This window comes from Equus quagga, chromosome 21 (assembly GCF_021613505.1).
Source record: "Equus quagga isolate Etosha38 chromosome 21, UCLA_HA_Equagga_1.0, whole genome shotgun sequence".
NCBI lineage: Eukaryota > Metazoa > Chordata > Mammalia > Perissodactyla > Equidae > Equus > Equus quagga.
Genome location: NC_060287.1, coordinates 13,758,741 through 13,773,494, shown reverse-complemented (window position 1 = coordinate 13,773,494; position 14,754 = coordinate 13,758,741). Strand labels below are relative to the sequence as shown.

Genomic DNA, 14,754 nt, shown 5'->3' with positions numbered 1-14,754 from the left:
AGATATTTTACGATTTTTCACTCCTAGGCAGAAATAGAACGACAAGAGTCTCGCCTCTCCTCCTTTTTGCTCTATCCTCTTTCTTCTGAAATTCTATTAAAATTTTTTAGGCTAAAAGACCCTAGAGATGAACTAAGAAGAAGTTTCCCGCATTATGTTTTCATTTGATTTTTTTAAGGGGGGAGAGCCAGTTGTTCCATGATCAAATAAGTTTGAGAAAAGTTTCCTGTAAACAAAACAAAACTTTTAATATGTCCGTGTACATTTGTGAATCTAAAAGTGAGGTAATAGCGGTAGTATTTTTAAACTGACTCTACCCTTTCACAGACACCTGGCAGGACCAGCGTTCCAAGGAACGCGCTCTGGAAAGCGCTGTGGTGGACCCACAGAGGGCACCTCCATTTTCTCTGGGGGTTGAGGGGAGGCCCCACTTGAGGGAGAACTGGTTTCTTGAGTTGTTACTTTCTTAATGTGACCTGTGGTAACCCAAAGAACAACCGCCATTCAACGAAAGGAATCTTCCCCTTCCGGTTTTTGACACAAAGCACCAAGCTCCCTTTCCACCTCAGGCCTTGCTCCAGCCGGCCTCCTCACTCGACTGTGTTCCGAGCGACTTCGGAAATGAAATTCCTCCGGTCTGCAGAGACTCGAGTCAGCGCTTGAAGGAGGGCCAGGGCAGTTAATCCAGTTAATGGGGGCAGGTTCGTCCAGGCATTGTCCCAGAACCTGTCTCCTTGGTGATGCTGTGGGCCTCTCGGCAAAGGCCGCTGAACTCCCCCGCTGGCTCCTCTGTCAGCACTTTAATTGGGATTTAGTTTCAGAAGAAGAAAAGAGGCGGGGACACCATACAAACTGGGTCTTAAAAGGGAAGGAAAACTTTGACATCGCAGGTATTCAGGAACGAAAAAGGCAATGAGTCATAGACTCTTCCGTGTTACTCAATTTTGCTATGTTGCTTCGCCAATTTGGCTTTAACCTCCCAAATTTAAAATGAAAAAAATACCATTTACTTGTTTCGTCTCATGCTGAGAGGATTCAGTGAAGTAATAACACCCATTACAATTTGAGCCTCCCCTTCCTACAAGTTTATACCTTCGGGCTAGTCACTTAACCTCTCTGGGCCTCAGTTTTCTGCAAAATGGTGACGATAATGATTTCGCAAGCTACTTCTTAAGGTGACGGTGAGGAGCTAACGAAGATGAATGGCCTTTAAAAACTGTATATTATCGTGTACCTTTGAGGAATTTTTTTAAAACCAAAATACATTTTAAAAAAAGCAAACAAAAATCTTCCTTTACAGTATTTATGGGAAAAATTCAAGTCATTTTAGCTGATCTTCATAGAGTTGGGCTTCCTGTCGCTGTCAAATGGAAAATAAAATTTGTAAGATAAATTTGGGGCATTTTGGGGCATAATGGGAGCCTCCATCAATTGTCCAAACAAAATACGTATGTATACATTAAAACAGTTGTTTCTTGAAGCTCTCGTTTCTTGGTTCTGTTTATTGAAAGCATTCATCTAAAGATGCTGTAACGGTCAAGGATAGGGTCATTATACCTTCATACCTGGGTCACTGTGTTCCACGTCCTTTGAGACACAAAAATACATGTCTCTCAATCAGGCTGAAATGTTCTTGGCTGTCCCTGCTTCACGCCTGTGCTAGTTCCTCCATCCCTGCACGTAGTTGGTTAATGTTCTTTTTCGCGTCACTACTCGCTCCTCCTTCTGACACTCTGCTGGTGGTATGCCTCAGACTTGATCACCACAGCCCCTCCATTCCTCTCGCTTTTCCTTGAAAGGTGGGTTGCGTTCCACTTCTGGCTCTGATAAAGGTTTGACCCTGAGACAATATCCCAGCATCAGCCCTCTGAATCGAAGACCCTGATGGTGGCGGGGGGGGGGGGGGGGGGGTGGTGACCTCCTGGGGCATGGACATCAAATGAAGAGAGGTGTATTAATTTCCTATGGCTGCTGTAACAAATTACCACAAACTTAGTGGCTCATAACAACATACATTTATTTTCTTACAGCTCTGGCAGTAAGAAGTCTGTAATGGGTCTTGTGGGGCTAAAATCAAGGTGTTGGCAGACTGCATTCCTTCTGGAGGGCCCAGGGGAGGCTTTCTCAGCGTCTAAAGGCTGTCCACATTCCTTGGATCCTGGCTGTGCCACACTTGTGCTTCTGTCACTAGATCCCCTTCCCTGACTCTCCCACTTCCCTCTTTCACTTGTAAGGACACGTGATGACATTGGGTTCATCTGGAAAATCCAGGATGATCTCTCTGACTGAAGATCCTCAACTTAAATTACATTAGCAATGTCCTTTTCATCGTGTCACATAACGTATTCATACGTTCTAGAGCTTAGGTTGAGGACATCTTGGGAGAGAGGGAGCATTATTCTGCCTGCCAGAAAAAAGAAAGAACCAGAAGTGGAGACAGAGAAGTCAAGACCTCGGGACCCAACCGACCACAGAAGAGAGAGCAGAATAGATAGCATTTGAGTGAGTTCTTCCTCCTAGGCCCTAGCTGCTCCTATCTCAGCCCTGCCTAGCCTGTACACTGTGATCTCATCTTCTTTTCTCCCCTGAAAGGAAACTGTTCTCAAGTTCATCTTAGATAGTGAGCTAATCTAGGCTAATATGCTCTTCAGGCAGGGCTGCCTTCTCCCTGAGACTTTCTATAGAAGAGGATGCCCCACTTTTATTGACCTCACCACTTAGTGAGTTAACTGTTGAGAATTTGTGGCCAGACAAGAAGGAGTGGAGAACCCACTGGGAAGATGTTTTGCTGAGAGACCCTCTCAAGACACTCTGGGCAAGGAGTTGCCTTAATCGGCCTCCTCTTACATAGGCCTGGATCTTGAGACAAAATTGTTCTTTCTACTGAGCAGAAGGATAATCCTAGGTTTTTTCTGACTATGGCTTCCTCATATATTCATGAGGAAAATTGTTCCTCTTGGTGTCAGCTAGTGATTTAAGGATCTGCGAAAACTTTAGCCACACCACTTGAATCAGAACGTGGAAAACGAGGCTGTTCCTAGCAGTTGCTCACATAGACTAAACCATCCAGGTACAGAAATGTATTAGACAAATAGCATATGATCTCATTTATATGTGGAAGTCTAAAAGAACAAAAATGAACTCATAGATACAGAGAATAGATGGGTGGTTACCAGAGGCAGGGGGTGGGGAGTTAGTGAAATGTGTGAAGGAGGTCAAAATTTCCAGTTATAAAATGAATAAGTCATGGGGATGTAATGTACAGCATGGTGACTATAGTTAATAACACTGAAAGTTGCTGAGAGGTACATCTTAAAAGTTCTCCTCACGAGAAAAAAAAATTTGGAAAAACAAAAAAGAAATTATTTATACTACTATACCACTTTAAAAGCTAGGTCTTTGCAAATGGCCTCTGGCCATGCTGCTGCCTGTGATCACAATGCTTTTTCACTTGGGTGACTTACCCTTTTTTAAAAAAATTGATAGGTAGTCATCACTGTCTCAGGGTAAACTTCCTTGACTTCCGGGTTCTGGAAGCTTGGAGTAGATCCAGTGCTTATCTATATCCTGGCATGCGTCACATTACTATTTGCATGTAAGCTTTTGGCAGTGAAGTCCCAAAGGCAGCTGTGTGCTTCAGTCATGTTGGGGTTCTCATACATGTTCCACAATGGTTTGATGAACAGAGCCCTCCCAGACGAAGGAGGAAGAACCCTGCCAGAGCCGGTGAGCCACAGCAGTAGAAAACCAAAGACATGGCGCGACACAAACAATAGCACTGGTAACCTGGGAAGAGCACCAAAGAGAGTAAGGAGAATTCCAAATGTGACAGAGGAGAGGCGCAGACCTGGGAAATAGGTGTCTCCCATTTGCCTTTGCCTTGAAATGTTTTAATGAGATACTATATATATTACACTCCCTTCTATCTCCACTCTCAAGGCTCCCACTGAATGCCTGGCACAGTAGAGCTTAATATATATTTAGTGATTGATTGATTGCCTAGTTCTGGCTCAATATGACCCAAAAGGCAAAGTCTCAGTCAAGAATTATATAAAATAAATCTAAAAATTGCATTATTCTAAGGCCCTATAATCAGAATGACGTATAGCTAGGAAGTGAACCTTTACTGGCTTCTGACGGTGAAGAGACTCCTACAGTAGCTGAGGAGCATCAATACAAAAGGCATAAAAGAGATGAAATCTGCCCTCAGGATTTGCACTGTTAACAGAGGAAACAGAAAAAATATATATGGTAGAAATGATGCAACAATATGTATTAGAAGTTATTCTGACCTTGAGGATACTGGGAAATTGCCCTCTTGGCTCCCGGAGTCTACTTCAGACCATGGTGAAACTGGGTCATAGAAAAAAGATATAGCACAGTTCCCTTCTCAAAACCCCTTCAAATTTCCTTCATTGAAAAATACTCATGAGGTACAGCTCACATGGTTGTTTCAGGGATGGACTCAGCCTTCTCATTAGAGGGTGGCCCAATGAGAGCAAAACTTAGGAATTTTGTTCAATGGATGTTACAAGTCAGCATATAATTCCTATTATTGTTGACGGTTGTCTTCCAACTATACAGAAGCCAGCCTAAAGATGAAGCCAACACAGAGGAGGCAGAACCAAGAAAAATCACAGAGAAATGGAAGAAGAACTCTATTTGAACTATATCTAAAGGCTTCTATCTCAGTACTTCTTAATATACTCCACTTAATCTTTATCCAGTTTGAGTTGGGTTTCTGTCGCTTACCATGAAAAGCATCTGATAGGAATAGGAAGGAGTATCTGTGTGCCATCCTCATATAAAAGCCTCATACCATAGAAAGTATTAAAATCATGTGTCCATAAGGAGAAATACAACATATGAAAGAGACAGTAATATTGGCATAGAACACCAGATATGAATACTACTGAAATGCAAGCAAATTCAGATAAAAGTCTTTGGGGAAAAACCACTTCCCTACAAGAATAGTCTGAGGGTTGAAAGTGATCCCTGTCTGATCAGTGGTTGTTGCAGAAGAACTCAAAATACAATCGCGTTCTCACTGGAGGGGAGAGGAGCATTTAAGGGTAAAGGAAGTTTGAATTGTTTCTCTGTATCACTCGATCAGTGATCGTCACTGACACGATAAATATAGAATTTTTACTAAAGAATCACTTTTCATTGAAAGCAAATATGATTCACTAGCATAAATACAAAAAGAGAAACAACAGGTGGTAAACACAACTCAGGACATTAAATTTCCATGAGTCACTGAAGCCAGATGGTATGCATCAGAGAATTCTGAAGAAATTTAAGATCAAAGCGTTTTAGATACTAACGATATGGGCAATTTATCATCTAAAACAACGATCAGAGTTAGGGAGATTGCCAGCTGTATTGTATGACACTGTTAGGAGGAGCACAAATTGTTCGGTCAATTCCATTAAATGCAATGAAACCTGACAAATGTATTGGACGCCACTGGTGTAAAGCACTGTTCTAGGCGCGGACACTCAGAGGTGTTTAAAACAAGGCCATGTCCTTCATAATCTCACAGTTGAGAAGATTGCTGCATTGTCAGTAGCAGTCAAATCTATAAATTGCCGAACACATTCAATGACAAACATATTTAATGATTTTATAAAGAGAACAGTATTTAAATAATTCTGTAATAAAATACTATTCCCATTTGAAAGTGGACTGGTCAGGGGTCAGATATTGATAACTGAAACCATTCTAGCTACATTAAGAAGAGAAGACTTTGGTGCTTTAAGATTTGTGGAAAGACTGGAGGAATAGGCCTTAAATTGAGCTCACAAGAATGACTTCCAGAACAACACCCTAGAATCACCTCGGTGGGAGACACTGCCTCTGTCATCATCGGTGAAGCTGGAGGCTGCTAGCTCCAGATCCACCAGGCTACCTCTTCCACACCCTCTGCCAGCAAGTGGATGTCCTAGACACTGCCTTTCAACTCTGCAAAGCCAAAGACTGGACGTTGGAAACTCCACTACTGCTGCCGCAGAAGAAACAAACACCCAAGGCACGCTTGCCAAAGGAAACAGCTGAAGTACAGCACTGCATCCACCTCAGGATGTCCACTTCCACCTTCTAAATCTCAGGGCTGTACGTGTGATGGGTGGCCGCAAGGGCATCTGGGAAATGTATATTTTGAGCAATACTGCATTATAGCACAGTGTAGGATCTAGGAATAAAATGGGGTGATACAGTATAGGAGATAAGAATGAAATGAAAGGGGGTGGAATGGAGGCTGAGGGAGCCAATCGTAGTCTCTGCCACAGAAGGCTACATTATCTCCCTCCCTATTTAAAACCTAGTACCTCTCTACCCACTCTCACCCACAAATCCAACCCATAGCAGCTCCTTTCCTTGCCAGTATTGTTTATTATCTTCACCATCCACCCAACTGACCCAACAAGACAGAAGCCTTGGAGTCAGCATCAGCCACCCACTCATTCACTGGACTATGAATCGAACTGTCAATGAATCCTGATGCTTCTATCTCAGATGCCACTGCCTTAGCTCAGGCTCTCTTCGCCTTTTTAACACATTATTATTGTTTTCTTTACTAGTAATCTAGCAAGTTCTTCCCTTTAAAGGAAATTTTCCATGTGTCCTGACTTCCAGAACTCTTTCTACAATCAAAGTCTCATCATGTCACTCCTTTGTGTAAAGACCACCCAAGGCTCCTGATTTCCAGCACAATAATGTCTAAGCTTCTTGGCTGGGCAATCAGAATCTTTCCCAGTTTGACCCTAGCCTACCTCTTCAACCCCCTCTTTCCAGTTCTATATCTCTTACCTCTGTCTAGAACTCTACACTTCTCACCATTCCCCAAGTACAACAAATCCTTCTATGACTCTGTTCCCCTACATATGTTGTTTTTCCATCCCAGATTGTACTTTCCCACAGTTAATGAACTTCTATTCATTCTTCAAAACCCAGGATAAATGTTACTTTTGCAAAATTTGCCCAAGCAGAGTTCGTTTTTCTCTCCTCTTCACTGCCACACACATTTTTCACACTGCCATTCGAGTGTTTCATAATATACACGTTTTTCTCATGCTGCATGTCCCCCACCACACTGAGAAGGCCTTTCAGGCAGGGACAGAGTCTCCTCCAGATTCACGTATGCTTCTTCATCCTAAACTTAGCGCAGGAGTTGGCACACCAGAAGATTCAACAAATATTTATTGAATTACAAGATGAAGGAAATATACAAGCATTTGTAAAGCCCTTTTTAAAATAAAAGAGAATTCAAAGACTTAAAAATATATCAACTTATTGTGACAAAACAATATTCCTCTTGTCTTACCAGACTTCAAGAGAAAACTTCGAAGATGTCAGGAGAACAGGTGTAGTGTTCTCTTTAAGATCGGCTCAGCCTCTGAATGTTGTAAACTTGCCAGCCTGACTTGAAAGAGTCAAGACGAGCACATAGGCGTTTCTTACAGGCGGCACCAGCTCTCTGCCCAGAGGGAGTCAGCAAAATCCCAGAAGCCTGTACACAGTTTTTCTCAGACCATGTATATGTTTAGAAGATAGTACCCGGATGGCTCTAGGGAAAATTATTGGCTTCCATGTAAAACCCAAACGAAAGAAAATCTGCTCAAATCCAGAGGGAACTTGTTAAATCAAAGAACAGCTAAGCTCATCTTGTAATAATTCAAATAATTATGAGGAAATTATGAGGATGGCCATGGATCTACATTCGGTCCCAAAAGCAAAAACAACAATGGACGTTATTGAATGTTATTCTTATAGGCGTTAGTTTTAGAGTGTGGTTTCCCAAAGTGTATGCTGGGGAACACTAGGTAGGGCGTTTGTGGTTAGAGTCTGGAAAATGAGCACGCTATATTGTCTTCTTGGAACATTATGAAGACAGTTGGCATGGTAAGCCTCTGAGAAGTCCCATTAAATGTTGTTTTAAATCCAGTGTTTCTCAAGCATATTTGGCTCTTCGTGCTTTCATTTAACAACTATTAACATCCAGCAGAACTAGTGCTCAATACTGATGTAGGGAACGGAGAGGACAATCACAGAAAGTTCAGGTTGGTCGTCCCGTGATAGCAATTAAATGACTAGGCTGGGTAGCCCTCCAACTCCAAAGAAAAAGGAGGAACGGAACAACCTTAGTGCTCAGAATAACGCTCCCGAGAAGACATGTCCAGGTCCGAAACCCCAGAGTCTATGAATGTTACTTAATATGGCAAAAGAGTGAATATTACCTTACATGGCAAAGGATGTGATTAGGTCAAGAACCTTAGAGGAGGAGCTTGTTCTGGATTATAAATATAATCACATGTATCTGATAGGACAGACACACAGAGGAGAAGGAATTGTGAAGATGGAAGCAGAGTTTGGAATATCAGGGCAGGTACCAGGAGCTGAAAGAGGGCTGGATTCCTCCCTAGAGCCCCTGGAAGGAGTGTGCCTGTCAATCGTTGGATTTCAGACTTCTTTTCTCCAGAAGTGTGAGGGAATAAATTTCTATTGTTCAAAGTCACCAAGTTTGTTCTGATTTGTTACAGCAGCCACAGGAAACTAATACACCCTAGGTGAGCACCTCTCTGACTGAGGCACTGAGCAATGTTCCACCACAATGTTCCCAAAGGTAAGGGATGAGCCTGCCACTTCCACCCCTGGCATCTCAATTTTGTTTAATAACCTGCTATCGTCCTTCTTGAACCTATTTATCTATAACAGCCTATATAATATCTGGAGGCAATGAGTTTCATAAATTTGCTACCCTCTGTGAATAGCATCTTGGTGTATGGACTTTTTTATGGCACAGTGCATTTCCATGATGGATCCATTTGTCCCTTTTTTCAACTTTTGCTTAATGCTTCTATCATTAGCTTAAATAAATGTGGGAGACAATTGAACTCCACTAAATAGGACAAAGGTCAGAGAGGAGAGCTTGAAGCAGTTAGACTGTATTCATGAGATGTATAAAAGGCAGCTCCTTCTGAAGTTGAAGACTTCTGTGGAAAGTGCCCCGTTTTAGAGCGCCGAGGTGCATGCCGGAGGCCCTATGAGGGGAGGACCTTGAGGCAAGTATTCCTCATTGGAGCATTTCAAAAGAATTGGAGCATTTCAAGATGACCCTGAGACAAATCATGCAGAGACACAGAAATTAAACTCAGCACAGGGATGTACCTGTCGGATAACAGGAAATATTTCCTTTTGATCTTTAATAGGAAAATGACCACGTCATCGGATCACCCTTGCATAAACCCTGATGAGACTGGTGGTAAGGTCTCACAGATTAAGCCAGTAAACATGTCATATTGCTTGTTTTGACACTTGCCATTCTATCTGACAGTGAGTCCAATTTATGAAAAGAAAAAATTAATTTACTATAAAGAATTGGAATGTGGAGTCTATGTGTTTAAGTGCCAAGTGGAAATTACAACGCAGAGCATATAAAACTTTGGTTACTCAGCGTTAGTTAAATCTCATTTAAGATTCTAGGACATTTATTCTCAAGCTTTAGTGTGCCCGACAACCACCCAGGTATTAAGTTAAAAATGGAGATTCCTGGGCACCTCTAGTTTTTCCTGATTCAGTAGATAAAGGGAAAGTATAGGCGATGGGTGATGGCGAGGGTGCCAAGTGCTGAGAAACATTGTTGTAGAGTGTGCGTGTGTGTTAAATTCTCACAGAGTAGTGGTCAGCCACTTCCTTCCCCCGTATGCATCCTAGTGTGCGTTAGGGGTAAGACGGGGCAGATGAATATATATGTATATTCGTATAGAGAGAAATTCAAACACTTGGTACCAACTTATAGGTCTACTCAAAAATTAAATACGTAAATCTGTTCAAACTGTCATCTTAACCATCTTCAAAACAATTGCATTATGTACTCAAATGACATCTCTTTTATAAATCTTTATACTCTTTAAAGAAGTTTCTAGACTGCAAAGGAATAAAAGTAATTATTAACACTTAGTGAGGACTTCCTGTGTGCCAACACTGTTCCAGGTACTCTATGCATAGTAACACATTCAATTCTCACAAGAACCACGTGAGGCAGATGCCACGGTTACCCCTCATTTACAGATGAAGAAACAGAGGTCAGAGTTTTGATCCTGTTCCCAGGGTCACGCTGGTCATGAGCAGTAGAAGAAGCACCTGAATTCAAGCAGACTATACCGCATCTATTAAACATTTGCTTTCCATGTTTTCATTATTGAATTTTAAGCCTTTGTACATGATTTTGTCACTGAAGGAATTCTACATAGCTATTTTATTTTTCTATGTGATTTTAAGCCAATACTAGATGGATGAACTTGGATTTAGGACACTGATTCTTTTTCGACCTACCAGGTTTGGATCACTAAATAAACTGTTTAAGGCTCTAGCATGAAAGAGGACAATTGTCACATTTTCTCCATCAAGTCTTCCAGGAACTTGAATGCCAAAAACTCCTTTATCCTTTGGGAAGTGGATGATCACAGTGCATTCCAGAATGCTGCAATTCTATCTTTTCCAGGTTCTTTTAATAATCCCCTACAGAACACAGAGCACTAAGTGATCTTGTCTCACCATTACAACAGCAACGGCTCCAAACTACATGGTTATAAATATCTTTAAGACCATCCACCCTTTTCATCAGCAAGAAGGGATAATAACTCTATTATGGATGTAAAAACACACCCACGTGAAGCTTTTTTCTACAGAATTACCAATCCAACTCCTGGATTTTTTTCTGATTCTCCTCTCACTTTTAAACTTAGATCTCCTTCTTGAAGCCTTTTTGTTCACACTGACCTAGTACAGAGGAGCGATCTTATTTTAATGGTGATAGAAACACTGCTCCTCACCAAGGCAAGGCTGACCATTGTTGATTATGATGCCCTCACTTTCCTCCACTCCCAGGTCTATTTCTTACTATGTGTTTCTGTTTCATCTTCTCCAGGCTAATTGCCTATCTTAAGCCACTGTCGGGCCTCTCTCTCTTTTTGCTCCTTATCACAGCTTTAATACAGATTCCACAAGGATGACACCCATTGAAAAACAGCCACTTAATTTCTTTTCAGATAGGGATTCCACATGTTCAAGAGTCATCTAACACTTCCCAGAATAAGGGTCCTGACTGCTTCTTGATGGTACCAGGTCTACACTAAGAAAAAACAACGTGAATCCAATGCCTCCAATGGACAGATGGATCCCTCTTAATCTGGAGGAGCACCCGGGTGAGAATACAAACAATTGACATGATAGTGACCTTGTGCTCAAAAGCCTTTACGATTTAATAAGGAGGGACAATCATGCAGAGAGAACATGTTGCAAAGCCAACAAAATGTCAGAAGATAAAGTCCAACCCCTCCGCCTTTATACAAGCCCTTTGGGATATGAGCTTCAGGGCCTCTGAAGCCTTCTCTCTGACTAATCCCGACATGGTTTCCTGCATTCTTAAGGCCATCAAGACCCTTTTTGCATCTACACCTTTGTATCTCTACCTCCTTCCACCTGGAGAGCCACTCCTCGTCAGCCTGGCAAGCTCCTTCCTCAGATTCAGCTCTGTCGCTTATTCTGGGGTCTTCCTTATTTACCCAGGCAGTTCCACACATTTCACCATTTATCTCTTTAGTTACATCCATGGGGGCAGGCAGGGACTAAGTTCTTCTTGTCTCCAGCACTTAGCTGTGGCATCTGATCCCCTCTAGGTGCTTACTAAAGCTTAGGTGCTTGAGTAGCCAGGAGCACAACAGAGTAATTGAATGCTTGTGTTCTGCTATTAGACAAATTTGAGTTCACATACAGCCCTGGTACTTGGTACCCAGCTGACCTAACAATTTTCCTTAAGCTTCAAGTTTTTCCTCTATAAAATAAATATAATATTATTTATCTCACAGGGTTGTTGCTATGATAAAAAGTGCTATGTGAAGAAATGTAGTAAGACTTAGAAAACGGTAGTTATTAATATTGTCATTACTACTAAAGAACAGCTTAAATACAATTAAGTAAAATTTCTTATTCCATATTGAGGGTATAATGAATAGAAAAGGGATGGGTCAAATGTAGGTAAACCACAGCAGAGTTTCTGCAGGAAGAAGATTTTAAAATTTAAAGGTGTAATGCAAATGGAAGTTGTAGAAGGGACAAAAAATACTGAAGGAAGAAATAATGATACCAGGTCAGATAAATAACCCTGAGGTATACAGAAGGAGGGACAACACAATAATGCAGAGAAATAATGGTGGGAGAGCAGGCAGAGTCGCCAAGATGAGACATGGACCCCAGCGAAAGCTCTTGAGTCATGACATAAAGTGAGTATTGAAGATTTCTCACCTAGTTGTGTATAGGATCCTTTGAAGCAGGAAGAGATTTGAAGGCAGAGAAAACAAATAAGAAAGGCTGCAGTAATTCAGGAAGTGCGTGTGGATACTAGGGGCCGTCCTTTACAAATGCTAACAAGCTAGTGCTAAATGAGTTGACTTTGGCAATTTTTTTGGAATGTTATTAACACTTGCTGATGAGAAGCCACTTACTGACTGAAGTTGAAGCAACCAGAAAAACAGCTTTCCTTGAGAAAGCCTCGGAGTGAGTTAATGGCCAATCCCAAAGGAGAGAAGAGTAAGCACTTTTCAAGCATTTGCTGATCAAGACTTTTGCATATCTGAGCTTCTGCACTTCAAAGAGGACTTCCCGCTGGGTTTGCTTACCCCTTTCACTAAGTCCTTGAGTTTAAGGACAGGAGAAGTTCCTGTAGGTGGAGAATTTCGAATAGTCAGAAGGTGCATTCAGGCCAATATAGCTGTTCTTCCTATTAGAAAATGATGCAGCTGGAGTGTTATTAATTGAGCAAAAATACTGTCTACCTGGAGTCCAGTGACCTTCACCAGTGGTTGCACACTTGGCAGGTATCAGAATTCAAATGTGAAGTACCTTATGGCTATCCTGAAAGACTAGGATCCAAAGGGCAAAAGTCCCTTCACCAAGAGGTCAGGCCACTAAGGTCAGGATGCCCAGGACTGGGTCACAAGGGTCAGAAAGCCCTGCCAACAAGACTTCGACCAGAGTGTGGAATTAGAAGAAACCCCTGGGTGAGGGTGTAACAGGAGAAATAGAAACAGGCTTATCTGCCGGGGTCAAAGAAGTACGGGCCATGAAATCTGGCAAACCTAAATGTGTTTGGAAAGACGCTTTTAAATTTAAGTGCCGTTAATAAGAATTTGACATATTTCAGAGCAATAAAAGTGTGCTTCTGTCCTCCTAAGGCCCAAGGTGTCAATTTTATTGTTTGCCGCGTATAGTCACGACCAATCCCACTAATGCCATTTTCTCTGTGTTGTGCTTAGAAGTGACTTTATTCTTTAGAAGCTGAATCTGAAAAATGATGACATTAAGACTCAAGGGCCAACAATTTCCTAGCATTGTGTTCCACATATTTGCAGAGGCCAAAATGAAGCATTAATTACCTTAAGGCGTTATCTTGAGATATGCGAAAAATGCATTTAAAACAGTTTTTGTCTGAAGCTTTAACTACTTCTACTCTTTTTCAAAATTATTTAGAGAAACTGATAAAGCATCTTAATGTTAGGTCTATTCTACTTCATTTCATATTTTTATTCTGAAAGTTACAGGACCAAAGGATTTGATATAGACCATCATTTGGAATCACTCATTAGCAAAATAGCCAAATGGAGGTTTACAATAAAAAACGCCAGAGATATACTACGTTTTTCTTTTAATATACTGGTCAAAGATAGCTTTTAATAGGAAAACCTTACATTTTAGGATGCTTTTTAATATATATTATTCCATTTGATGTTCACTAGACACAATATACGATGCATAAATACTCAAGTTAATTGTGAAATATTTTTGGTATCAGATGGCACTTAGACAAATTAAAGACAATGAACCATATTTCCCTTTTTGGCATGTGATTTCAATTAGCTCTAATAAGATTATGTATTTCATTCCATGTGCACTGTATCAAAACTAAATTCATATGACCTAATGTTATTAAAGTGTTATCATCTTTGGCTCCTCTATCCTCTGGAGTGTACTAGGTACCATGCAGAATATTGCAAGTTTGCATAATACAGAACGGCAGTGTAAACGTTGAGCTATAATTCTGTTGTCTTTTCAAGGTATACTGCAGTCGGACTAATGACTATATATCTCAGCGTTAGCAAGATCCAATTTTCTCCTCTAAGCTAAAAAGTCACTCTCAAGATTTAAACTTTCATTTTATAAAATTATTCCCTTAAAAATACATCAGAAACATCAAGACTGTAAAATAACAAAAATGAGTGGTCATAGACAAAATCGTTGCCGTATAATGAACTGATGTTTCATTAATCACTGTTTTAAACGGTGCATTCTGATTTGTGTGTGACTTCCAGTGTAGTATATTGACTGCTGAAAGTTGCATGTGATGGTTAATTTAATATTTCACCACAAGAAGAAAAGTTGATATTTGTAAGGGCAAATTAATGATTGATGAGATGGTCCTGAAGATGATGCCCTTATTGTGACAGTCCCTTCTCCAAATGACTTGGAAGACTCCTAAAACCTAGGGTGTTATCTTAAGAAACATGTTTAAAATACTTCCCTTTAGCCAGATGCTGAGGTTTTTTTGGAGTAAAACCAAACACTTGATATGTGCCTTTGTATTGTTTCAGAAGCTCTTTTGGGGTCAGACATCCTCACCCATAATCCTTTATTCACTTGGGATAGTGTGTCACCAAAGCATTCATCATGATTATGCTGTTCAACTCAAATTAGTGAAAA

At 40.9% G+C, this 14,754-nt stretch overlaps 1 long non-coding RNA gene across 1 annotated transcript in view; it reads right to left on the bottom strand.

Moving 5' to 3' along the window:
* Positions 1-7,386, bottom strand: part of LOC124231304 (uncharacterized) — a 39,663-nt gene extending 32,277 nt beyond the window's left edge. The window contains exon 1 of the long non-coding RNA XR_006886486.1: positions 7,322-7,386. This is a non-coding gene — a long non-coding RNA (uncharacterized LOC124231304). The remainder of the gene's footprint in view (positions 1-7,321) is intronic.
* Positions 7,387-14,754: the final 7,368 nt, after the last annotated feature.